Source organism: Numenius arquata, chromosome 2 (assembly GCF_964106895.1).
Source record: "Numenius arquata chromosome 2, bNumArq3.hap1.1, whole genome shotgun sequence".
Lineage (NCBI taxonomy): Eukaryota > Metazoa > Chordata > Aves > Charadriiformes > Scolopacidae > Numenius > Numenius arquata.
Genome location: NC_133577.1, coordinates 60,412,007 through 60,440,005, shown reverse-complemented (window position 1 = coordinate 60,440,005; position 27,999 = coordinate 60,412,007). Strand labels below are relative to the sequence as shown.

The 27,999-nt window shown below is 47.3% G+C and overlaps 1 protein-coding gene across 1 annotated transcript in view; it reads right to left on the bottom strand.

Moving 5' to 3' along the window:
- PPFIBP1 (PPFIA binding protein 1) overlaps positions 1–27,999 on the bottom strand; it is a 140,038-nt gene that overhangs the window by 79,602 nt on the left and 32,437 nt on the right. The gene's annotated exons all lie outside the window — the stretch shown is intronic.

The following is a 27,999-nucleotide window of genomic DNA, read 5'->3' as shown; positions in this document are numbered from 1 at the left end:
GTCTAAGCACCTAGGACATCCCCAACACCATGTGCCCCACAGGCAGCCTACTGAGTAAATGGGTGACAAAGCTGGCCTGATCTGCCCACGTGCCTAGGGCCTTGGGAGGAGACATTTAGCACTGACCCTACAGTGAGTGAGCAGCAAGGTGACTTGCCCAGAGGGCAGTGCTCCAGCTAACAGGGCTGCCCTGGGAGCTTGCTGGAGGAAGGAGGGAAACCGACAGATCCTGGGGAAGAGGACCTCTTCAGGCCTGAAACCAACACCGAGAAGCCACGGTCAGACAGCCGTGATACGCCTTTCAGGCAGAGGGAAGGTTTTCACAGGCGAGTTCCCACGCCGCAGGGGCTCCTCAGGCTGCCACGGCCACCTGCCCTACGCTCACATCACACTCCACGCTGCGGCAGCCCGGCCCAAGGCTCTCCCCCTCTCCCACAGCAGTGTCATCCGAGGCAGGAAACTTCCCGTTTAGGTGTGGACAGCAATTTTGAACATCTACGCAGCAGTCTGCCAACTCAAAGGACAGACCTGCGCCGTGAAAAACACATCCTTTTCCTAATTCCGGCTGGCAAACTCAAGCGAGCTAACCTGACCGAAGACAGAATTACAGGATCACAGAATCTTCTTGGTTGGATGGGACCTTTGAGATCATCGAGTCCAACCAACAAAAAAACAAAAACAAAAACAAAAAAAAACCCCACAAACAGACACAACCCAACAATCTCGGGCACTAGAGCATGCCCTGAAGTGCCACGTCTACACGTTTCTTAGATACCTCCAGGGATGGCAACTCCACCACCTCCCTGGGCGGGCTGTTCCAGTGCCTGACCACCCTCTCAGTAAAGTAATTCTTCCTAATATCTAATCTAAACCTCCCCTGGCACAACTTCACACCATTTCCTCTGGTCATAGAATCACAGAATGGTTAGAGTTGGAAGGGACCTTAAAGATCATCGAGTTCCAACCCCCCTGCCATGGGCAGGGACACCTCCACTAGACCAGGTTGCTCAAAGCCCCATCCAGCCTGGCCTTAAACACTTCCAGGGATGGGGCAGCCACAACTTCCCTGGGCAACCTGTTCCAGTGCCTCACCACCCTCACAGGAAAGAATTTCCTCCTAATATCTAATCTAAATCTCCCCTCTTCCAATTTAAAACCATTACCCCTTGTGCTGTCACTACACTTCCTGACAAAGAGTCCCTCTCCGGCTCTCCTGTAGGCTCCCTTCAGATATTGGAAGGCTGCTATGAGGTCTCCCTGGAGCCTTCTCTTCTCCAGGCTCAACAACCCCAGCTCTCTCAGCCTGTCTTCATAGGGGAGGTGCTCCAGCCTCTGATCATCTTCGTGGCCCTCCGCTGGACCCCTTCCAACAGGTCCATGTCCTTCCTGTGTTGAGGACTCCAAAGCTGGACACAGTATTCCAGGTGGAGTCTCACGAGCACAGAGTAGAGGGGTAGAATCACCTCCCTCGACCTGCTGGCCACACTCCTCTTGATGCAGCCCAGGATTTGGTTGGCTTTCTGGTCCTGTCATTATTCCCTTGGAGAAGAGGCCAACACCCACCTCTCTACACCCTCCTTTCAGGGAGTTGCAGAGGGCAATGAGGTCCCCCCTCAGCCTCCTCTTCTCCAAGCTAAACATGCCCAGTTTTTTATTTTTTTCTTTTTTTTAGGACATAACCCCCTTTGCACAAGGCAACCTAGCCCTAGCATGAAGACATTGCAACTAAGGACCAGCCCAATGTGAGGGCACAGCCCGAGCGTGTGGACCATGAATGACCAGGGAGGAATGCCTGTACCTTGCCCTGTGACTAAACATTGGGCAGGGGCTGAAAATAATCCCAGGGATGGGGCTATCAACCAAAATCTGTGGCTTCTGCCATGCACGGAGGTGCTCAGAGCAAATGCTACCATCCATTTGTAGAGGATGAAGATGGATGGATGTAGAGGAAGAGGATGAAAATCCAGCTGAAGACACCCACCCGCAGCCCTTCTTTTGCAAGTTGTGGCTAGCTCTGTGTTACTATGTGCATTTAGCTGCACGCATATGGTAAAAGGCTCTCAATGTCCTCATAAGCTTCTCAGTAATCTGTATGGGGAATAAATCACAAGGCAGTTTATCTGTGGGATAGCTGGGATGTTGTTCTGCTCTACCTTTGAATCTATTAAGTTTGAAACTTGAAAACAAAAGAAAACAAAAAGTGAGTTTGTTAGCTTGAGTAAAAAACTACACTAGAAGTGTGTTGGGTTTTTGGGTTTTTTTTAAGAGGAAACATTATGAAATTAGATATTAAAGAAATTCTTTACTCTGAGGGAGGTGAGACATGGGAACAGATTGCCCAGAGAAGCTTTGGATGCCCCATCCCTGGAGGTGTTCAAGGCCAGGCTGGATGGGACTTTGAGCAACCTGGTCTAGTGGAGGTGTCCCTGCCCATGGCAGGGGGGTTGGAGCTTGATGATCTTTAAGGTCCCTTCCAACTCTGACCATTCTATGAAATAATGAAGATTCTGTTTGTCTGCAGACATAAAGATGAAGTAAATTGGGCGCTAAATCAAAAGGAGCAGCTTAGCTAAACCAGTCACCCTTCAGGGCTTAGGTTAAAAACTGCTTACCTGATGAGCTGAGACTTCTGCTACTCTGGTCTTCACGGCTATTTTAACAGGTCAGGCTGCCCAACTAGAGCACATATTCATCTACGTGTGCAAAATTCTCACCAGTAGGAACCTCTCACTTATGGAAACTTAGCACTAGTAGGGAAAAAGACAGTGCTCCCCAAGGAGATAGCATCCCAGAATCTCAAGCACAGCTCCACACTGCTACTACGGCCACACTTAGCGTGGATGGATATTCAACTTGTGACTGAGCAATCGTTATCTCATAAATAATCAACACTATATCTGTCTGCAGATCTCAAGTAATTCATCTTCAAATCATTTAGAACTGAGCCCAGGATGGGGGAGAGCAGAATTAAGTGTTATTTCCAACACTAGAAAATAATACTCTTCTGAAGTAAGAATATATCAAGTAACAATAGAAAAAAAAATAAAAAAATAAAAACACAGCCAGAACACACACACACACACATCAGAATACATGTGGCACCACAAGGACATCTCCAGTATCTCTACAACAGCAGCCTGTTCCTTGGAGGTTTCTTGTCCAAGAACTGTGACCCAGACTGGCACTCCTTTGCTTGCAAGATCTGACGAGATCCCACACGCTGGCGTGGCTACAGGCCAGCCACCTCGTGCTGTGCCGTGCTCAAAAAGCCATAATCAAATGCGTAATGAGAGTAACGACTAACACAGGTTTCCTCTCCTGTTGTAACGCAGCAAGGCTCCAAACTTCTTGTAGATAATACAAGAGACGGCAACTCAGCCGTATCTCAGGGCTCCACGGTGTGGATCGTGGCCCTCTCTACAGCTGTCATAATACACTATAAATTATACCCAACACACACTCTTAATAACGCAAACCTCAGAACTGTCTACATATTTGGCGGTAGTAGAAATTAACAGACACTGACAACTAATCAGATAGTAGAAGTATTAAAAGAGACAGCCTTAGTCCATTACTGCTATTTCTTGTGTACATACAAGGTTTCTCCCCATCATAACTGACTACACTAATAATTTCTTCTCGCGTAGCAATGTTGTTGGCCTTCTCTTTCCCATCCTCCCAATAGGTAGTTATTTCAGTCGCTCGAAGCAGTGCTGCCCCTATCTTTAGTGACAGGGGATTATCACTGGCTGACAATACCACACTGAACGTAGAAGCATAACCTTAATGCCGCACCCAGGCACCAAGAAACCCCTTGGCACCAAGCATCTCATCCAGAGGAGCGCTTGCAAGAACTATCCAGAGGACACAGTACCATGTTTGTGTTCGCCTGTGCACATCACTCCTACTTCTCTGCCCAGAGCACTGCAGCACAGCTGACAGAGGTCCTGTGAATAGGAGCACAGCTGCAAAGAAGGTCCCTAAATGAAATGACAAGATAGGTTAGAAAGGAGCAGGAACATGCAAGTAGGGGCAAGGCTACCTACTCTAGATACTCACAGGATGCAAAGGTGTTAACTCCCAACAGCGTCCAAAACCGCAAGGGAAGGAACAAACAGTAGCAAACTGTTGTACCGAGAAGGACCAGAAGCAGAGGCAGGAAAGGATGGAAATCCATGCTAAGGTCCTGGACAGAAAAGCACCAAACCCACAAACCCAGCACTTGCAAGCTGGCAACTGCAGACTGCTTTTGCTCCATTGACAAGACTATTTTTGGGCTGAAACCCTCAACAGTCAACAAGGTTCTCCCCCAGACAGCCGGAGATGTAGCAGAGAGTGGCATCCCCCACGCATCGCATTTTCATCTCGTGCTGGGAGCCAGGAACAGACACAACGGGGACCACAGCTGCCCTCAGCTCAGTTTTGCTTTTCCCAGCAATGCTGCAGCTCCTGATAGGATGCGTAACCCTAATTCCTGTCCACGCGTGGACGGAGATAGCTGTTTGCTGCCCAGATGGCAGAACCGCCACCGCGGCTGTACCGCTGTCATCGCCTCGTGGACCTCTGTGGCGGTGTGCTCTACCTGTTGTTCCCCCCCCACCCTGGCTCCTGCTCAGGCCTTGGCCACCATGGCCATCACAACATCAGTTGTGATGACCTGCACCTGGACTTTGGGGGATGGCTGGCAACACAGCCAAAAGACTGTCTGGAGCGGGGACCTAGATATCTTGTTCCCATGAGAACATGACCGTAGGTCAATTATCTTATTCTATAAATAGTGGACAGCCCAAGAGCCCTTGGAGCTCTCCTGCATGGCAGCGGGCTGCACGCTAGGATCTCCCCTCTTTTGAGGACGCTCGCTTAAGGTTCTGCTCCTCGAGGCTGAGAGGTTCTTTGCTGCAACAGATTCTCGGTGACTAATAGCATGCTAAACGTTGAAATCTTAGCTAAGTAATGTAAAGGGTTGATTGTGCGTATGTAATCCTTTAGACATAAACCGTTGACCAAGTCTGGGACTGGGATTGGATCCAGCCGCACCTAGGCTCCTCTCTGAGAAGGAGTTTAGAAAGCCGGGGGGTCCTTTCTGAACCTCGTGACTCAACGGGAGGGTCTCCCTGACAGCTTGTGTGACCCTGTCCTCTATGCAGTAAATAATAGAGTGTACCTTGACATCGAATCTCGTAAAACACTGTCGCATTTACTACTGGTTTTATCGCACTTACTACTGATTTTGTTAAATCACTGTCTCACCTTAATAAATACTTCACTACTTCACTCTAACTAGTGAAGTTAATCACTCCATCCGCGACAACCTCAGGCAGAATGACACCCAGGGCAAATCAGGTCTCGACTGCTCGGCATCAAGCCAGGCGAGCAAACCAGCCAAAACGCCCCTGGCGCAGAGCCTTCCGAGCACGCCCAGGACTGGTTACTCAGCCCCAGAGCAGAGTTGAACTTTCAAAATATTTTGAACGGCTCCTTACCAGCAAAGCGGCTTTACACCAGCTCACCATTTCAGAGCGTTTATCTGCGTCCCCTTAAATTGGATTGACAACCTAGCTGAACCGCAGCCTGAAACGGAGACAGTCACTCCCTCGGCACAGGATCTTTTCAGCAAGAACCACCCAGCCTGAGATCAGCAAGTTGCATAAACCCACATTTGAGGACAAGCACGCCCCTGATGCCACTGAAGCCAACGGTACTGGGAACATGTTTGAGACCGGCTGCCTGTTTGACTAAGTGACCAAAACAGGACCTCAAAATACAGATTCTGCCAGCCTTGTGCAACCTGTGGGTGCTTTCAGTAATATCAGCCCTCTGTTACAAGGTCCACAGTAAAATTCCAGCTCTCCTCACCTTAACTGACTTCAGTCCATCAGCTGCCAGAGATGACCTCTGCCACAAACCGAACATGAGCAAGTCTCCACGAGCATCCTGATCGCTGCAGCTACAATCTTCCTTCCTTCTCCACTCAAGAGGCACTACCAGAGCACAGGTATGGTGGTGGCAGGGGGCACCCGAGCAAAGGTGTTTGGGCCCAAGGGAAATGCTGAAGTTAAAAAACTCAAATCAGGTCTGCAACAAAGACATGTTCTCTTCCAATACGAATCTTGCTCCAGATCATCTTGGTTCCATGTTGTCCTGGGTTGAGAGACACAGGACTAACTTTTCTTGTAATGCTGGGGAAAATTGCACTTTTAGAAGACTCTGGTGTCTGAATTTGGGAAAATATTTACTTTATAGCCAGCCAGGCTCTGTGGGATTCAAGGTCTCAGTGTTTTCGAGCCTTGCCAGGGGCAGGGACGAGGAGGAGCAAGGCCTGGGCATTTGACCCAGGCTGGCCAACAGGATTATTTCATACCATGAACGTCACATCCAATATAAATTAGAAAAGTTTGCTGTGTAGCTCTCTCTCTCCTTGATGGCGGCGGTGCAGACAACTCCTTGCCCCAGTGCCGGAGCCCTGAGGCCTTCCCTTCCTCCTGAAGCCATTGCGCTGGCAGTGTCCGCCATTTGCTGTCCCTGCTGGGAGTGCACAGCTTCTGCTGAGAGAATGGGCTGAGTATCATTCCTGTCTATCTTATATCAGTATCAGCATTAATACTGGTTCTTTAGTATTATTGCTAATTATTTAGTCTTAGTCTATTAAATCTATTTCTATTTCAACCCTCGTGTTTCTTTGTGTTCCCCGATTCCCCTTTCCGGGTGGGGAGGGGTCATCGGGTGAGAGAATAATTGTCTAACGACGATAGATTGTTATGGGTTCTCTCAAACCATAACACATGTGAAACCACCATCACACAGAAAAGCAATTTCTTTGCCAAGGTATTTCTAGTTAAATTTGCTTACGGTTACATAGAACTGCTGTGACCCGTAAGCTTGGCTCCATACAGAACACAAAACAAAGATTACTCAAGATTACTCAAAGATTCCTGCTTCAGCAGGGGAGTTGGACTAGATGATCTCTATGGTCCCTTCCAACTCTAAAAATTCAGTGAAAAATTCAGTGAAATTCAAGTGAATCAGGGCAAACAAGGGCTGCTCTATGACATGAGAGAGCTCACAGGGTGGGAGAGCAGGCTGTGCCCGCAGAAGGGAATGAGCCGGGAAAAGCCTTCACCAAAGTGACTGGGAGTCTGGGAGAACACTCACCCACCTGCCCAGCACACAGACAGCAACTCCATGAAAGTTAACAGCCTTTGCCGCTCATGGTGAGGAGCAAAACGCTGGCCACTCAGTCATCAGCCTGCAGTGACAGTCTGCAGGATTACTGTTGTTAGGTACTCATTATTATTAGCTACTGATGCTTATATGACTATTAGTTTCATTGCTGTTATTTAAAAACAGCCGCTAAGGGTATGAGAAAAGGAACCTCCTCCAGGTGTAGGATGGTTGGCTTGTGGAAGGTGTTTCAGACATCCAAGCTCTTGGATGATGCCCACCAGCAAGGATGATTCTGCTCCCAAAATGTGTATCTTGTCCTCATCAGTGCTGCTTAGTTAAGGTCTCTGAGGAACAACTACATCTCCCTAAAACCAGGGGTTTGGTGGTGGGAGACGAGCCTAAGTCTCTACTGCTTTACGTACCTCAAATCAGCGGGCACTGAACTGCTCAGGGGGGAAAAAAAAGTAGAAATGGTGGTATACCTCAGTACAGGTATACCAGAGGAGAAGCAGGCCTTCAGCGAAAAGAAACAAAGATAAGAGAAAATATGGCAATCCTTGTCCTACCCTAAAGAAACGGACTGAATTCTCTGGCCATTGACCATTACATTAAACACTAGATGATTCAGTTGAATTTGATCTCCCCTCACGTGGCAAGGCTATTTCCTCTCCTACTTTCTTACAGTAACTCAGATTTCTCTGTCTGATTTTTGGTATCTAAATTAAGAGTATTGCTCATAACCAGATTATACGGCATTTATTCTTAAGAGATACTGATATGGCTAAAAATTCAATAAAAACCCTGTGGATGTAAGCCATGACATTTACATACCAGACTAATAAGCACTAAGAGGAATTTCTGATGTAGGGCACATGACCCCCCTTCATTTCAAAGGCAATTATTTTAATACCATGATTTCAAAAGCATGACGTGTCCTTGAAAATGCTTGCAGACAGATAGCTTTATCAAGAAAAGCTTCCAATTCCTTAAAAGACAATTTCAGGTACATCATGGAATCACGGAATTGTCAGAGTTGGAAGGGACCTCTAGAGATCATCTAGTCCAACTCCCCTGCCAAAGCAGGGTTGCCCAGAGCACATCACTCAGGACTGCATCCAGGCAGGGCTTGAAGATCTCCAGAGAAGGGGACTCCACGACCTCCCTGGGCAGCCTGTTCCAGGGCTCTGGCACCCTCACCAGAAAGAAGTTTCTCCTCATCTTTGAATGGAACTTCCCATGTTCCAGCTTGTGCCCGTTGCCCCTCGTCCTATTGCTGGAAACCACTGAAAAGAGTCCGGCCCCATCCTCCTGCAACCCACCCTTTAGGTACTTGTAAACATAGATAAGGTCTCCCCTCAGCCTTCTCTTCTCCAGGCTAAAGAGCCCCGGCTCTTTGAGCCTTTCCTCATCAGGGAGATGCTCCAATCCCTTAATCATCTTACTTGCCCTACGCTAGACTCTCTCCAGTAGTTCCCTGTCTCTCTTGAACTGGGGAGCCCAGAACTGGACGCAGTATTCCAGTTGTGGCCTCACCAGTGCAGAGCAGAGGGGGAGAATGACCTCCCTCCACCTACTGGCCACACTCTTCCCTACGCAGCCCAGGATCCCAGTGGCCCTCTTGGCAACAAGGGCACATTGCTGGCTCATGGAAAGTTTGCTATCCATCAGGACTCCCAGATCCTTCTCCTCAGTAGTGCTTTCCAGCAGGTCCACCCCTAACCTATACTGGTGCCTGGGGTTCTTCCTCCCCAGGTGCAGGACCCTACACTTGCCCTTGTTGAACCTCATGAGGTTCTTCCCTGCCCAGCTCTCCAACCTGTCCAGGTCACGCTGGATGGCGGCACAGCCCTCTGGAGTGTCGGCCAGTCCTCCCAGTTTGGTATCATCAGGGAACTTGCCGAGGATACGCTCTGTCCCCTCGACCAGCTCATTGATGAAGATGTTGAACAGGACTGGACTGAGTATTGACCCCTGGGGGACACTGCTGGTTACAGGCCTCCAACTTGACCCTGCTCCATTAATCACAACCCTCTGAGTTCTGTCACACAGCCATCTCTCAATCCACCTCACTGCCCCCTCATCTAACCCACATTTAATTTTCTAATGAGGATATTATGGGAGACAGTGTCTGACACCTCTGGTTTTGACATATGAAAACATCTGGGACTGAGCGTATGTGCTGGCCAGCAGATAAGCAGGAGGAAACAAACATCAATTTTATCCAGTATAGATCTGAGCCTCCCTTAGACAAATGGAAGGCTGGGGGAAAATATGACACAGAGCTCCTGCTGCAGCCCATCTTTCCTTGTAACCAGCACCACTCATGCTACCGTTGTTGCCAGTGGAGCATCACTCCATCATCAGTCCCCACTCCCAGCAGGTTTCTGGCCCTTGCCTTTCACACCTTGCCGCCTACTCCTTGATATTTTCCAGATACCTCAACCTGGAAGTTACTGCCTTCTTAACTTCAGAGAGACAGCTTATAGCTTTAATCACAAAGGAGAACGCAGCCAGGCTCCCTAGTTATCACTCATCAAACTCGGTCAGTGTCAACTCAGCCTTTCAAAAACAGGAGAAACAGAGAACTGGCCAATTTGTTGTAAGGAGAGCTGAAAAGATGACAAACAGCTGGTTTCCATTCAAGACCTTAAAAGTTCCCAGCGCTTTCTGACGGGGGTCTGATGCCCCAGGCAAAGAAAAAAGACCTTGTCCAAGCCCTTCTGGGCAAGAGCCATTCGCACACCTGGGCCATTACCTCCCAGCCCAGGGATGCCCCAGACAATCCCAAGGGAAGGCATGTGCCTGCTGGCATCCTGCACAACCCAAGGCACAACATACCTTCTTCCTGAAGCAGCAGCTGAGATGGCTTTCCATAAACATCGGCTCACACCGCTTAATTTTGCAATCAAAGATCCTCACCCGTCCTGCTAATCCTAGCGATTTCCCAAAGCCACCCCCAATCCCAGAGTCACATTGCTATAGACATACTACACTAAATAAAACTGTAAGAAAGGCAGCAACCAGAAGTCCAGCTATCACGCAGGTTTGCTCATGAGCTTGTGGGGATATAGGCAGCTGGGCAGGCAGGTTTAGAACGGAAGTTGAAAATTTAAGATTTTCAAAAATAAAAAATATTCTGTGTTCCCTTATGTTATTTCAGAATGGTTTCTCTTAGTTATGACAGCTTCTCCCTTCTCTTTGCTGCTTGCAAACAGTTAGGAGGAAGCGGGGGCAAGGGGGGGAAATATCCCAAACAACCCTGCCCTCAGTTCTTGTGCTTGACACAACTGCACCCACAAACCAGCAACAGCAGGAAAAGTCCTATTCAGCCCCACAACTACTGTGTTGGACCCTGGGGCAATGGTGCTAGGCACAGCATCCAACTCTCAAAGCTCTGCCAACCAGAAGGATATGCAATTCTTCTCACAGCTGAGAAGTTACCTAAGTTTAGGTGAGTTTGTACTGGGGGGAAGAGGAGAAGGAAGAAGTATCCAGAGAGAGAGCTAGCTCCTCCTCTTAATTTCAAATACCTAAAGAACACTCAGAGATACTAAAGTATATTAAAAAAATTCCTTGGTAAGGGTATCATAGAATCATAGAATGGTTAGAGTTGGAAGGGACCTTAAAGATCATGGAGTTCCAACCCCCCTGCCATGGGCAGGGACACCTCCCACCGGACCAGGTTGCTCAAAGCCCCATCCAGACTGGCCTTGAACGCTTCCAAGGATGGGGCATCCACAGCTTCTCTGGGCAACCTGTTCCAGTGCCTCACCACCCTCACAGGAAAGAATTTCCTCCTAATATCTAATCTAAATCTCCCCTCTTTCAATTTAAAACCATTACCCCTTGTCCTGACAGCATGTCAGCAGTTCTGAGCAACTCACCCTGAACACATTCTCTAAAGCTCTCACCATTTTTGGATGCAGTAACTCAAAAGAATTACAAAACACAAAATTAAAAAAAAGAAAAAACCACCACAAAACAACAGAACAAAACAGTCCAAGGCAAACACGCAGCTCCCCACACGCTGAGCTGCCGACGTTTCTGAAATCAAAGTCTCCCGAGAGAAGCCGTCAGATGGCAAAGGAGAGATGCAAAGACACACAAGTGCTCCCACCCTGCAAGGTAATCGTGAAAGCCTGCATACCGGCTGCTCAGCACTTAACTGCTGCAAAGTCCAGGTCCCAAGCCAGCCCCGGGCAAAACAGCCAGATTCATGAAAGCCACATTCAGCTCCTCGAGGAATCACCTGACGAGCAATCAGCAATTTGGTTATCATGAGAAACACTGGATGAAACCGGAGGGCTGTGAGGGCTCGGGACAGCTCTGCTCAACACTGGAAGGCAGCACACACAAACAAGGTATCAGCTACAGGAAAGGTACAAAGGAAAAGAAAAACAAAATACTGGCTACGATACCTTGGTGCTGCTGTCCATTGTTGAAGGTCTCATCCAAATATATCTAAATATAAAGAAAAGAATCTATCTAAAAAGAAATAAAATATACATGTAAATACAACTAAATACAGTCTTGGGAGTTAAATCTTGACCCCCCTAAAAAAGGCTCAGCAAAATTTTGTGCCCCCAGACAGAGCACCTGGCAAAAGAGAGCTGCGTTCCCCACCACCTTCAATAGCAGGGCATGCCCAGAATCAAGCTGTGTTAACTCAGGCAAGATTTTCACCAGCAAGTTTACTAAACAAGGCATCTGAAGCCAACCAGTAGGTGGCCAGGGAACGTCTGAGACCCTGCGGAGAAGCAGCCACAGGATTTTCCAAAGAAAGACGAAGAAATTTTTTGTGTGCTTTCTGGGCTCATCTGCACCAAGCCACTTTTCACCAAGCAGATTATCTGTCCTCCCCAAGAGGCCTCAACTGTTCTAATGCTGCCCAGTTCTCCAAAGCACCTTTAGAAATTTAGGCCAAAATTAGTAATTTAGACCTTCAGAAATTTAGACCTTTAGAAATTTAGGCCAAAATTCCTGAAAAAAGAAATTTTAACTAACTTTGAACAAGCTGTCAACAATATTGTTACCATGACCTCCTCTGTAACAGAGTTCATAATTCTGCAGTTCACTGCTTGTGGGACTCATCTTTTCTATATGGCATGCAACACATTTGAGGGTCTCGTCAGTTAATTAAACAGCTATAAATCAAGCCCTACAGCCTAGTGCAGTTGCATAAAATGATTTTTGCAAACGAAGTAATCCCCGAGATCACTGGCTTTAGGATGGCTCATTTTCCTATCTCAGTCTCAGATGAAAAACAAGATAGGGAAAAGATATTTTCAAACACTACAGAAAAGGTTTCCCCTGCTTCTGGTTCAAGGGGAAAGAGGAGGGAAGGAGCAGAGAGATGCCCCAGCTGGCAGTGAGGGACACCCTCCCCTCCCCAACAACCCTAACCCAATTTACACGCTGCTTCGCCTTTATAAACTCCAGGCAACTCCTCGCATACATAGAGTCATAGAATCATAGAATCATTCAGGTTGAAAAAGACCCTTGGGATCATCGAGTCCAACCATCTACCCTACTCTACAAAGTTCCTCCCTACACCATATCCCCCAACACCACATCTAAACGGCTCTTAAACTCATCCAAGGTTGGTGACTCAACCACCTCCCTGGGCAGCCCGTTCCAGTGTCTGACCACTCTCACTGTGAAGGATTTCTTCCTAATGTCCAGTCTAAACCCACCCTGTTGCAGCTTGAAGCCATTCCCTCTCGTTCTATCGCTATTTGCTTGCTTACTTACCTCCAACCACACACTGAGAAGCGACAACCGCATCAGTAAGCTAGACAATATATTTAAAAACAAACAACAAAAAACCCACCACCAGCACTTAACTAAATCCTTAGCAAGGTGAGGCAAGATGATAAGAGATAAACAGCCCTCCCTTTCCTTTTGTTGTCGACCAGAATCAAACTTTCCTCCTTTCCCTCCCCACTCCCTTCTTTAGTTTGAACAAGGAAGAGGTGTACTGCTCTTCTAGTACAAGTTCCAGAGCCGGGAACTCAAGGTGCTTTTGTCTCTCCTTTCATGGCCTAGGGTCACCAGACTTCTTCTTCACTTTCCCCAACTGTAAAACGGGGCAAAGAACAATGAGAAACTACTCCACCATGTTATAGAAATTATTCAATTCATAGCTGTATAGTTCTTTGAAGTTGTAAACAAAGTGCCAAGCATTATTAATAGCTGTTGAAATTATACATTTTCTCCCCCAGGCCATATAGAGGAAGAAAAAAGCCATGCAAACAGCCAACTGTAGAGCTAATGAGATGCAACACTCAGAAAGTGGGACATCTTAAAACAGACCGGACAATATTCCTCCAGCTCACAAAGATTATTCCCAATACATAAACCTCAGGCCTTAAACCTCAGAGGATTATAAATGCAAGAAAAGAAACATATTATTTGACCGGGTTTCTGTAGACAAACAAGCTTGTTAAAATAAAAAGGGAAAATGTACATTCTCAGTCTTGAAGAGAGCAAAAAGAATTTCTCAAAGAACTAAGGGAAGAAAATTAATCAGATTTGAAAGCTTTGTGGGGGCTGAATTTATGTTTTCTGAATATAAATCAACTGTCAGGACTGGAAACATCAATTAAATGAAAAGGACTGAATGGGAGGGAGGCAGCGTGCAACAGAGAGGTCACACACTAGACAAACAGGGCAGTATGCTAACTATTTACAGATAAACACAACTCCCTCTCCTCCTGCAGAGATTTATGTGTATTAGAGAGCCATCATTAGAATCACAGAATCATAGAATGGTCAGAGTTGGAAGGGACCTTAAAGATCATCGAGTTCCAACCCCCCTGCCATGGGCAGGGATACCTCCACTAGAGCAGGTTGCTCAAAGCCCCATCCAGACTGGCCTTGAACACTTCCAGGGATGGGGCGTCCACAACTTTCCTGGGCAACCTGTTCCAGTGCCTCACCACCCGCACAGGAAAGAATTTCCTCCTAATATCTAATCTAAATCTACCCTCTTCCAATTTAAAACCATCACCCCTTCTCCTGTCACTACACTTCCTGACAAAGAGTCCCTCTCCGGCTCTCCTGGAGGCTCCCTTCAGATATTGGAAGGCTGCTGTGAGGTCTCCCCGGAGCCTTCTCTTCTCCAGGCTCAACAACCCCAGCTCTCTCAGCCTGTCTTCATAGGGGAGGTGCTCCAGCCCTCTGATCATCTTCGTGGCCCTCCTCTGGACCCCTTCCAACAGGTCCATGTCCTTCCTGTGTTGAGGACTCCAAAGCTGGACACAGTATTCCAGGTGGAGTCTCACGAGCGCAGAGCAGAGGGGCAGAATCACCTCCTGTGACCTGCTGGCCACACTTCTCTTGATGCAGCCCAGGATAGGGTTGGCTTTCTGGGCTGCCAGTGCACATTGCCCGCTCATGTTGAGCTTCTCATCCATGAGCACTCCCAAGTCCTTCTCCTCAGGGCTGCTCTCCGGCCATTGTCTGCCCAACCTGTATTCGTGCCTGGGATTGTCATGTCCCAGGTGCAGGACCTTGCACTTGGCCTGGCTGAACTTCATGAGGTTTGCACGAGCCCATCTCTCAAGCCTGTCCAGGTCCCTCTGGATGGCATCCCTTCCCTCCAGCGTGTCGACCATGCTACCGAGCTTGGTGTCGTCAGCCAACTAGCTGAGGGTGCATTAGTACTGTGGGCGAGCATAACATTATGTTAACCCTACCCAAACCGCATCACATAAAACGTGAAGAACAAAAGCGTAATAACACTGCTTTCTGCCAGCAGCCTCTCAGAAGAAAGGGAGGGGGAAAAAAACCCAGAGAAATCCCGCATCCTTTCATCCCCACCACCACCTGCAGGGGCAGCACTCTCCCCCCCGTCCCCTCCAGTCCAAGGATCGTTGCTCAGCTGACAGGCTTACATGGGACTGGGATGTCATAGAATCACAGAATCATCTAGGTTAGAAAAGACCCTTGGGATCATCAAGTCCAACCATCTACCCTACTCTACAAAGTTCCTCCCTACACCACATCCACCAACACCACATCTAAACGACTCTTAAACTCATCCAAGGATGGTGACTCAACCACCTCCCTGGGCAGCCTGTTCCAATGCCCGACCACTCTTTCTGTGAAGGATTTCTTCCTCATGTCCAGTCTAAACCCACCCTGTTGCAGCTTGAAGCCATTCCCTCTTGTTCTATCGCTATTTGCTTGTGCGAAGAGACCAGCACCAACCTCTCTACAATGTCCTTTCAAGTAGTTAAAGAGAGTGATGAGGTCTCCCCTCAGTCTCCTCTTCCTCATACTAAACAGTCCCAGCTCCCTCAATCGTTCTTCTTCGTACGATTTATTCTCCAGGCCCTTCACACAAGAGAAATGTTAACTTAAAAATAAATAAATAGGTTGGTGGTTTTAACTCTTACCAAATCCAGCAGCAAATCAGATCAAAACTGACCTTTGATCAGTATCCCCATGTCATTTAAAGCCCTATACAAACATACCGGGTTACGGTGAGGGGAAGGCGCCACGTTTCCTACGAACGAGGAATCTCACCTTGTGCTGGACCCTTTGCTGCGCAGCAGTCTCGGGGAACATGCCGACACGGGGGCGATACCCCCGGCCAGCACACCCCAAATCCGCAGCAGTGTGAGCTGTGCCGTGCCCCAGCCCTGCCCTGGCACACACACCGCAACCTCCGCTGCGGCAGCCAGGCAAGAAGGGGAGGGCTGGGGGTGACCCGGGGACCTCTGGGCCCCCCCAACCACGGGCAGCGTGATGCCTTCCATAAACATGCGGAGCAGCCACAGGCTCCGGGGAAATGTTTTAAATTTTGAGCTATTTTGAGCACGTTTCAGTTTAGAGCAACTATTAAAAGCCCAAGAAAAGCTGTGTGTGGGTTGGACCCTGCAGGACAAGATAAATGCAATAATGAGATACACGCAGAAGTAGCCTTGTACTTCTATATTCAGTGTGACACTGGAGGAAAAAACAAAACAAAACCAAACCCCCAAATTAATAACTTTTGCCTTTTGCACACAGGTACTGTAAGAAGGTGGACTGGGCATGTGCTATTTCGGTGCCGCAAGTGCACGCTCCATCTCAGCTTTGGACAACCCAGACAATCTGCTGCCACCGAGCGCAGACTCGAACTCAAAGCAGTCCCCACAACTGGTGGAGCAAGGAAGAGGTAAAAACCTGCAGGGATTTTGCTAGGAAAGAGCAGCAGCCATAGGAAGGACGACTGAATCTGGCTACACGGACATAGCTGAGTTTCTGTGTCTTCAGAGCACCACACTACAGTGGCTCTGTCTGCTAAAGCTTGTTTTAAAAGCCTTATTTAGCTTTTCTGGATTATTTATACACACCGCCCTATGCCGTGGGCCACAGCTGGACTGTCAGCACCATGTTTAACACGGTGCTTGCTAGGGAGAGAACGAAGGGATGGGAATCCGTGCTTCTACAGCTATTATAGAGGCAGAGGCACAGAAACATCACTGGAAACACATACAGCATACGATGGAGAGACTGAGCTCAGACATCTGGGCTGAACTAGGAGCAATACAACGAGAAAGCCCGTGTTCTTCCCCCTGGCTGGGAGAAGCAGACAGCAGTCTGAAACGCAGCCCACTACTGCTGTCAGCGCTGAGCCAGGCACGAGGATTTCTTGCCATCTTGTTCGGAGAGGCTATTATTTACTTATTTAATGGCTTCGAAAGCAAGCAGCAGCTGGAGAAATCAGCTCCAGCTTTCTGGACTGGTTGCTGAGGGCAAGTGGTCTGACTTGAACAGCATGCCTCCAAACACCAGAAACATGCCAGTACCGGAACCACAGGAACAGAGAAAGGAGAATTGAGGACCTGCTACTACAGCCTGGGATGGATGGGCACAGACACGCGACCCTTCCCAAGAGCAATAGCTCAAGTGACAGGGAAAACAAAGCGGATTTAGATCCCTAAAATTCTCCTGCTCCTGGGGAGGGGAAACCAGCACAGCATCTGGAGAGCAAAGAGGCAGAGACTTCCAGCGAGGGCAAGACATTTGCACGGTGATGCCAGCAGATTGAAAGTCTCCAAACACACATCCAGCAGACCATGGCTGCCAGCCAACATCAGACTTTTAACCATGTTTTTACAGCCACAACCGGCTCAAATCTGGCTGAAGTGCAGGGCCAGGTGAAGTGTAATTCCAGCAACTCTGATAAGCAGCAATAAAACTGAAGAAATGTGATCGGGATAGAAGACAATAGATGGTAACTGCTTCTGGAGCCAGCAGACCTCTGATTAAAAACCCAGGGAATAAAAACATTTGGCACTGGATTTTAGGGCTCCTGACAAACAGGGAACAACACCCACTTCTTCCCAAGTTCAGTGTGAGACTCTGAGCAGCCTGTGAACCCCAGAGATAGCTCACACACCATGATTTTCTGTGGGAACGGTCAGAGATCCAAGAAGAGGCACTCCAAAGGCTATGGAGAGGGAAAGGGCGTGAAAGAAGGGAAATAACATTTGAAATAAGACACCAGTCCTTGCATACTGTGGGCCTGCAGTGTGGCTAGGGATGCAGGATAGCACTAGGAAGCAGCAATGACCAAAGCCAGGAGAACCCCAAGTCCGTGGTGGCAGCCTACCAGTGGTCCCAGGCAGCAGAGAAGGTGCTTGCTGCCTTTCCAAAGCCCAACGACCTAGCAAACGTGGGTGCAAGGCAAGCACCTCCCCTGGGTCACAGGCCATTAAACATTGTGAGGAACAGTACACCATATCAGCTGGAAACATCAAGGTGTATGGGCAGCAACCACACGTGGTGCGGAGGAGAACAGGAGGGAGATCCAATCCATCCACCACAGAAAGCATAGACAAAAAGGCAACAAGCCCCAGCTGGAGTGGGGAGATAGCCTTATGAAGCATGAAGACAGCAGTCGAGAAGAAGGGGGACAGAAGTGGGACAGAAGCTGACAGGTGACATCGGCAAACTTTCAGGGGCTGTGGACAAGTGACCAGAGCCTTATGTAGATGCATCATAGGCGGCAAGCCAGGACAAAGGATGCAGCACAGGTGGGTCTTGGCAAGCATTTCTACGAGTATGAAACAGAGCAACCATGAGAGTCAGAACGAGAGACCCCACAAGCAGCTGGGACCTCACCAGTGGTGTCACAGCCACAGGGTGCACGGCTGAAGTGCAGACACAGCAACTCTACCCAACTCTCCACATGAAGAAAGAGCCAGTTGGAATTTAGGATGCTAAGTCATGCTAAATCATACCGTAATATCCAAAACAAGGTAGACGAGGGATAACTGTCCCCAAGACAAGACTGCCAGCCCTGACGCGCCACTAGGCTACTTGGATCAAATCAGTCTAGACTGAATGCAAAATGCCGCTCCTTGAAGTCACCTAAACCAGGCTGTTTCCAAGGGGTAATGCAACAGATAGCGTATTTTGTGGAATAAGTTTTCACATAAACTTGCCCCGGTAATCTGAAAGCAGTCTCTCTGCACGCCGCCAAAGACCTGTTGAGTCAGATTAACTGCACATGCACAGCACGGATGCATCACACAGGCCTGGCGAGTCCAGCGGGACTCGTACTGGAGCACTTGTACTTGAGCCCATCGTATGCCACAGAACAGCTCCAGCGGTCGTTTCACTTTTATTTTTTGGATAATCAAAATATTTCACATTATTCTGCTGCAGTCCATATGCTAATTCCAAAGCCACAGTCTTTAAAATGTAGAAAGCCTCCCTGAATGTAAACGGTGGTTCAGAATGTGTTAAATGATGTCTATCCTTTAAAAGATACCAAATAAATGGGTGTCTATACAAGCAGAAGCAGCATGACATTCTTCTACAACTCCTGCTGGAAGCCGTATACAACATAATTTTAATGACATTTGAAATAAAAACCTAAAGGTCCTATTGTGTCAGGTATCAAGCAAAAAACCATCAGATGTGTAGACATCAGAGAGATCACCGATGTGGTGGGTTAGACTACTCAGGGGAGCAGACTTAATGCTGATCTCCGCTGTCACTCTTGAGCCAGTACCACTGATCCATAAAAACTTCTGACACTGGAGAGAAAGAAATAAAGAATTTAATTCATCACTACAAAGTCTGAGGCAACTTAACAGTCATATCTCATAAAACTTTATCATCGAGTGACATCGGATACAGGAAGCAGAGCAGATCAGGTACGTAACAGCATTAAAAAAAGCCAATACCAAGAGATTAAAGGGTGACAGCTGATGTACACAGGGGAAATAAGCTTGCTTATTCCAAATAATTCCCAGCAACATTATCTCTCAGTATTTCTACACTACATGGTTGGCCTGTGCTTGCCGTCCATCTCCTCAGGTGATCACACATGTATAACACAAAGCAAAGAAGGCAAATGATGCCTTGCAACAGCCTCCGTCTTACTACTGTGACCTCCAAAAATCCCAACCAAGCACCCCACGGTGTTGAACGTCTAGAGATCAGAGCACAAAGCAAAGCCAGTGGAAAAGAGAGCAGCCTATAGCACTGAACCAACCCTACAGCTCACTCCCAACAGCTATTCCTGAGTCTCTCTGATTCCGGTAAATCAAAGATGTTCTCTGTTACTGTGGTTTGACAGAATGTTTTAGTGACGAATACTCTCATCTATAGATTGTGGTCAAAATAAGAGCTATCCGGTGTGGGAAGCTTGACAAAACTGTTTTGGGAGAAGCTTCTGGGTAAACTTTGAATTGGAAATGGAAAAGGGACGTTTGGGGAATAAAACTCCAGACCAATAACCAAAAACTTCCAAGCCTAGGGTATTACCTGAGCTCCCATTAGAAGAGCCATAAGAATCAGTAACTCATATGAGTGCTCAGTGAAATACAGCTGGCAGAAGGATTGAAATGACCAGGAACACTGCTGTAAAGGGACCATGCATCACTCAGCGGATGGGTAACTCTTCTAGTTACGACTCTGGTGTATCCCTACCTGGGACACTGTGCCAGCACACGGAGACGCTGCTCTCTGAACAAAAATCCCCCCAAGAGCAAGAATAGATATTGCCAAATTGATAGGCTTTTAGCACAAACAACCAACACAATCAGAAAGCAAAGAATCAGCTCCCCCAAAAAAATGTAGGGCTAAAGAGACACAGACTGACTAGTTGTTGACTTAGGGCAAAGACCAACTGCAAATATCCAGAAGGTGTAAACTAAACCAGAGAGAATTCAGCCCGTGCGTGACTGGGAGGTGAGCACAAAAGAAAAATACAATTTCAGGTCTGTACTAAAAAGTTATAATAGATGGTCTCAGGGAACACAAATGATTGGGTACTCATTGCTTCTCAGAGCAGTTTTTAATCTAGATTGGACAAAAATACCAGGAAAAAAAATAACATCGAACACAAACAACAAGGACATATGAGTTTGTGCAAGCAGACGCCATCACAGGACTGGGACATCAGGCTATTGCAACAGAATAATTACGTACTGGGCCCTGTGCAACACAGGAAAAAAAAACATCTGTCAGATGGAAAAAGAGACAAAATGTGGTAGGTGGGGAAAAGAAAATATTTGAGGTTTGTATAAAGGGTACTGCAGAATGTTGTGTATGTAACTACAAAGCTGGGGGGGGGGGGGGGAAGTTTAACAGTGTTATTTTAAATCTGCTTAAAGTAATACCAAGGGCTGAAATAGAAAACCTGTAATCAGATGGAACTTCTCCCCTTCGTTCCAAATACTCCACACCAGCTGAGCCAGGCGAGGCTCACAAATTGACAGGATCTTTGGGATTCCCACCGCCTGGGCTGCCAGGACCCACAGGCAGCGGGGAAGGGGATGGGGAGCCCAGCGGCTGTGGGACTGGAACGCTGTGCCCCGCTGTGTGGGGCTTGTGTCTCTCAGAAGTGAGAAACTTGTGCCCTGTCACAATAAGGACTCAGTTTGTTCCAAAGGCTGCTAGAGAAGTGGTCTACATTTCCCACCCCCACACCTCCCTCCTTCCTCAAACTCAATTTAATTTTTACTAATGAACTTCCCCAAAAATCTCAGACTCCATCTAATCCTACACTAAGGAAGTGTCTCTTGCACACCCTCACCTCTGAAGATTGTTTTCGGAAGTAATTGCTGTAGCCTGGCTGTGATGTTCACTGCAGCATTTCTTCTGGCTGAACGGGGGCAGAGAAGACAAGAGATCGCTCTTCCCTGCGATCCGCATTAGAACGCTGGGTGAAAACCAGGACTTGTTGGACTTCTGGGAAAGGGTGGAGTTTTTCTGGTTTAGCTGGAAGGGTAAATTGTCATCCAAGAACGGCAACCGAGGTAATAGCTGTTCTTGTATCGTGCATGGTAAATGTACCGTGAAGCCTCGATCAGAGGGCACACAAGCAGCCAGGCATCTGGGGGGTAGGAGCCCTCCAGCCTCAACAGCAAGAGCTAAGCTCTCCACTGAGTTCAATCCAAGTTCAGTGTCAGTATCAAAAAAACAACCTACCAGAAAACCACACTCAGAAACAAGAGCCAACTTTTAGGAACGATCATTGAAGAAGTGCAGGACTAGGCAAAAGAGGTGAGATAAAAGTTAATTGGGTTTTTGCCTTCATACAGAGAACAAAGCAAAACCCAGATGCCCTGGAGGAACCTTTCCAGTATCCCCAGGAAAAAAAAACAGTACTGCAAGACAAACATAAAAAAAAACACAAAAGAAAATTACGTGCTTTTTTTTTTTTTTTTTGTCCTTTCCAGACCATAATCTCTTAGCCAGGAAGAAAACACAAATCCTAATCCTACAATCTTGCATGTTCTGCAGTAATATTTTACCTTGTCAGTCAAAGGTTTTCTACATTAGACAGCCATTGCTTTTTCAAATATAAGAAGCGTGCTTCTTAGAGGGGTAGAATCACCTCCCGGGTGATCACCTCCCTCCTCTACTCTGTGCTCGTGAGACTCCACCTGGAATACTGTGTCCAGCTTTGGAGTCCTCAACACAGGAAGGACATGGACCTGTTGGAACAGGTCCAGCGGAGGGCCACGAAGATGATCAGAGGGACGGAGCACCTCTCCTATGAAGACAGGCTGAGAGAGCTGGGGATGTTCAGCCTGGAGAAGAGAAGGCTCCAGGGAGACCTCAGAGCAGCCTTCCAATATCTGAAGGGAGCCTCCAGGAGAGCCGGAGAGGGACTCTTTGTCAGGAAGTGTAGTGACAGCACAAGGGGTGATGGTTTTAAATTGGAAGAGGGGAGATTTAGATTAGATATTAGGAGGAAATTCTTTCCTGTGAGGGTGGTGAGGCACTGGAACAGGTTGCCCAGGGAAGATGTGGATGCCCCATCCCTGGAAGTGTTCAAGGCCAGGCTGGATGGGGCTTTGAGCAACCTGCTCTAGTGGAGGTGTCCCTGCCCATGTCAGGGGGGTTGGAACTCCATGATCTTTAAGGTCCCTTCCAACTCTGACCATTCTATGATTCCATGCAACTACACGCTGCGTGAATTTAAACAGGATATAACCCTATGCCTAAAGACCTGAAAAATTCACATGTTGCACCATGTTCAGGGGCATGGCTTAACAAGAAAGCTGCACCACTATTTCTTTGCTTTGTGCCTACTAGAAGCTTTGTTTCAGGAACATTTTTGGAAGAATGCAAGAGTACTGCAAGCAAGTAATGCCTGGTCTTTACTAGAGAAAAATAAAGATCTGCTTTGCCAAATCATTTCTGATGACGAAGGGGCTTTGAGTTACATGATCTGAAAGAGACTCTCCCCTCTACTAAAAGCTAAAAAATGACTCTAACATGGGACCCAAGTAGCCACAGCCCAATTCAAATTACCCCTCCCTTCACTTGCTTCATGTCTGCGTGTTTGTGTTTCAATTAAAAAGCTACTACGACATTCTTCCTACATTTTTAAAAGAAGATAGGGCTACGCTTTCTACAGACAACAGAACTCAAATAAATTTGTGTTTAAACGTCTCCCACCCCCCCACCCCCCCCAACACCAAGGTACTCCACAAGCTACACACACACTTGCGCCTGAATTGAACGTGAGGGCCAGCCCTGCTCAACTACCAGATTTTGTAGTTGGACCGTTTACACCTCGAGGACATGGTCAGACTGGTGGGCAAGTCATTCGGGTAACGGACTTGGAATTTTCAGCACCAAGAAAGTCACATATGAAGGATGGACCTGGGCAGAAGGGTAAAGCTGCTGAGGACAGCATCAGCCAGCCAGCAAAACTCAGCCTGCCGCAGGGGACAGCCCAAAAGAAGGTGGCCACAGTTTCCCAGACAGGTAGTGTTTCTTGAAATCTATGGCGAAGGTTCATAAAAGCCGCTCTGCCCTGCAATGGAAGCGGATGCTGCCTGTAACACTGACCACTTGAAGGCAGCACACCTGCCCCTCCAGGAAACATCTGGTAACAGCTGGTGCCTCCCTGGCACTCCGTAGCTTCGCACACATCCTGACCCGTCATCCCTTCCGAGCAGGTACACAAAAACCTCTGCTTTCTCAAGGTAGGACCGCTTGGATCCCTTCTGACAGACACCCCTTTCCGCAGCTTGGCTGGCAGGAGAAGAGGTGGCAAGAAGCCTCTGCCAAGAAGACTCCTCCGCCTACCCCTTGTCTGCTCCTCGCGGCAACAGAACATGAGAGAGTGCTTGGCTTCTTCCAGTCACCCTCCACCCGCCGTCACGCCGCCTCTTCCCGAAAGCTCAGCACGCTTGGCCAAGCCGTGGCTTCACGCAAGTGCACATGGAGGCTCCCACGCAGGCACAGCTCCTTCTTGTTGAGGCACGTACAGGCATCTCCGCAATCTCACCGTTCAGCTTCCTCCAGATCCACGAATATTAGAAGTTACTTTTGCAGAACTCGGGCCACACACTTTCAGCCTTTCCAACAGTAATACTTAGCTCACCCTGGGCATTACAAAGGTGGTTTTCTCACTTTTTTTCGGCTTTTTTTTTTTTTTAAATAAAGCTTATATTGAGAAGATTCTTGCCCGAGAAGCATATTTGATGCTTGTGAACTATGGCTTTAGTCTGTGTTAACAGACCATTTTTCCTTTTAATTTTTTTTCCTCCTCTTTAAAAGAATGAATCAACAGCTACCAGATGTAACTTGACTCAAAAATTTAGGAAGGAAAATTAATAACATGTATATTTCCAAGGAAGTCACCAAAGCAGGCTGATCACATCCAGTTATCTTGCCTTGGAAAAGTGGGCAGATGATTTAAAGCCAAGCAGCAAAGCGATGAAGAAACACTCATACTTTGAGTGGCTTGGGGAGATAATGATTTTCCATGGAAAAATTCGTTGCAGCGTGTCTTTTATTTTGGTATGCTAATAGCACAATTTTTGGTAAAAGGCTTTGGGCGTAGGCTGGTTTGAACCCGAATGGAAGTAATCAGGGCTACAACTTGAATAATTCCACCACGTTTGCGTACATCACCTATCCACACCTAGTACCACCACACAATGTCTCTCACATTTAAATCACCCTGACCTTGGATATATTTTTCAGCTGTTGCATCTCTTATTTAACAATATAAACAGATCTCTTATTTAACGATGGGACAGCCTAGCTGCGCTTAGACAAACACGTAAAACACAGATGCACTAGCCCTTATCTTTATTTCTGGTTTCTGGAAGGCTGCACCGCTTTTGAGACAGACAAAAACCACACAGCAGCCACGTTAACAAACCAATCTGGTTTTGGATACTACTACACCCCAGCTGAAGCCCAAAACAGTACTTGTCCATCCTACAAGTGCCAGCCTCGAGCTTGAAAACCAACTTTCAATCCAAAACTGGGGGGTCTGGCACACACAGAAACCTAAAGTGAAAACTCAAGGGACCTGAGCAAAACTAACCACATCATTAACTCCAGCGATCCAAGCGGCTGTTATCTCACACAACATTTCCTACCACAAAACAGGACATTTGGACAATGTACAAGCACAAATGTCACCAAAGCAACATACAGGCAATGGAAAATCCAGACATCATCGCCAACTGTTGCAGCAAAGAAACACTTTTTGGAAGCATAATAAAATACTACAGTCTCCCGAGTCAGAGAAGAGTAACACCAGAAAGACCATTTAATGAAATACTTCTAAGACCAGTAGCAAGAACAAACTGCAGAAGGTTTAAATAAAAGCTTTCAAATCACTAACTTAACCAGATTTTAAGTGAAACTAGGCAAGTTTTATGCAAGGAAAAAATTTATGACTGATCTATGACTAATTTTATATTAATCACTGGCTGAGTCCATCTCTGAATTGGAGCACTACTCCATGCAGTTTTTGTCAGCTGGTGCTTTAATTCTACAAGCCAAAAAAAAACAGGTTATATGCAATTTGTCATCTGTGAAAAAACAGACATCAGTTGATGGGCGTCATCTCAAAGCATATGGAGGAAAAGAAAGCTATCAGAAGTAGCCAACACGGATTCACCAAGGGGAAATCATGTCTGACTAACCTGATAGCCTTCTATGATGGCATGACTGGATGGAGAGATGAGGGGACGGCAGTGGATGTTGTCTACCTTGGCTTCAGCAAGGCTTTCGACACCATCTCCCACAGCACCCTCATAGGTAAGCTTAGGAAGTGTGGGTTAGATGAATGGACAGTGAGGTGGACTGAAAACTGGCTGAAAGATACAGCTCAGAGGGTTGTGATTAGGGGCACAGAATTTAGTTGGAGGTCTGTAACAAGTGGCATTCCCCAGGGGTCAGTACTGGGTCCAGTCCTCTTCAATATATTCATCAATGACCTGAAGGGATGGAATGTACCCTCAGCAAGTTCGCTGATGACACAAAACTGGGAGGGGTGGCTGACACACCAGAAGGCTATGCCACCATACAGCGAGACCTGGACAGGCTGGAGAGTTGGGCAGAGAGGAACCTGATGAACTTCAACAAAGGCAAGTGTAGGGTGCTGCACCTGGGGAGAAATAACCCCCTGCACCAGTACAGGTTGGGGGCTGACTTGCTGGAGAGCAGCTCTGAGGAGAAAGACCAGAGAGTCCTGGTGGACAACAGGATGACCATGAGCCAGCAATGTGCCCTTGTGGACAAGAAGGCCAATAGCATCCTGGGGTGCATCAGGAAGAGTGACCAGCAGGTCGAGAGAAGTTATCTTCCCACTCTGCTCTGCTCTGGTGAGGCCCCATCTGGAGCACTAGGTCCAGTTCTGGGCTCCCCAGTTCAAGGACAGGCAACTGCTGGAGAGGGTGCAGCAGAGGGCTATGAAAATGATGAGGGGACTAGAACATCTCTCTTATGAGCAAAGGCTGAGGGACTTGGGTCTTTTAGTCCAGAGAAGAGAAGACTGAGGGGGGATCTGATCAATGCTTATAAATACTTAAAGGGAGGGTGTCAGGAGGATGGAGCCAGTCTTTTTTCAGTGGTGCCCAGTGACAGGACAAGAAGAAACAGACATAAAATTGAATATAAGAAGTTCCACCTAAACATGAGGAGAAACTTCTTTACTTTGAGGGTGGCAGAGCCCTGGAAGAGGCTGCCCAGGGAGGTGGTGGAGTCTCCTTCTCTGGAAACTTTTAAAACCCACCTGGACACACTCCTGTGCAACCTGCTCTGGGTGGACCTGCTTTGGCAGGGGGATTGGACTAGATGGTCTCCAGAGGTCCCTTCCAACCCCATATCATTCTGTGATTCTGTGATGGAAGATGTAGAAGTGACCGTAAGACACGGAGGATTATTTTATGAATTTAACTGAAGATCTCATGCCCCCAGCACCCATGTAATGAAGCGGTGTGATAAGAATGACAACAATCAGATATGAGAGAATTCAGTCTCCTGGAAGATATTTTCCATAGCACGAATTTGATACCATTGAATAGTTGTCTTGTCAGCATTCTGCCTCCTTCATGACAAGTTTGCTGGTGCCAAGGTGACTAAAGCCACTGATCTTGCTAATCACACAGTAAGACGGAGCACACAGGGTGGGTAGCCATCTTCAGGCATCACTTCTGTCCTTGTGTAAATACCGATAACTAGTTCACGTCTCAAGCAGCCCTAGTTCTGGAAGCCAAGAGGCTGCAAGAGAGAGGACACTGCTTTTTTAGGGTCAGATGATCACAATGGGCTGTAACACTGCTATCACTAAACTAACACAAAAAGATTATTGAAGCGTTTTCTCTCACACAGGCAGCAGTTTGGTCTTACTCTTCTACACATGCAAAAGAGCCAAGAAAAGCACCCATGTGCTTCTTGGCTGGAGGTTTACGGGACACCTTCAAACCGGGCACGCTCCATCAAATGCAAAAGGTGCTGCTCTATCAGTGCTGTTCACCTTCTTAATCTGACTGGTGTTCCCACACACTGGTTTCTGTCTTCCTTCCCAACTCTATTAGAAATAAGCACAAGACATTCCTTAAAAAAAGGGATCAGGCTCACATATAAGGTTTGTCATAACAGTTTCCAGGAAGATGCCTGCCATTCAATTACCCTGAACTGTCATGGGCATCCTTCACTTTGAAGTTCAGTCACAGCAATACTTTGCCATTCCTAAAAGGAATTTCAACAGCTCCAACACCACAAACTTATAAAATCCTGTTAGTGAGGCACACACATCCAAACTCTGTCTCCAGAGCTGAGAAGTGAGGTAAAAGCTATGCAAACAGCAAAAACCAAAAGCACTTAACAGGAAAAGGAACAAAATACATTATTTTTGTTGTCATTGCTGCTGTTAAGAGGCAGCCAAAAGATTTACGTAAAAAAACCTAGAAATTAAGGTCAGTAGATGCTTTGCCAGCTTCACAAGTAAAAGTTTTCTACATTTATTTTGCTATTTCTCCATGCAGATACTTCAGTTGTTTCAGCCCTTTTAAGTTGGTTACACGCTAATATACATGCACACTACAGGACTCAGCTGTCGTGTTT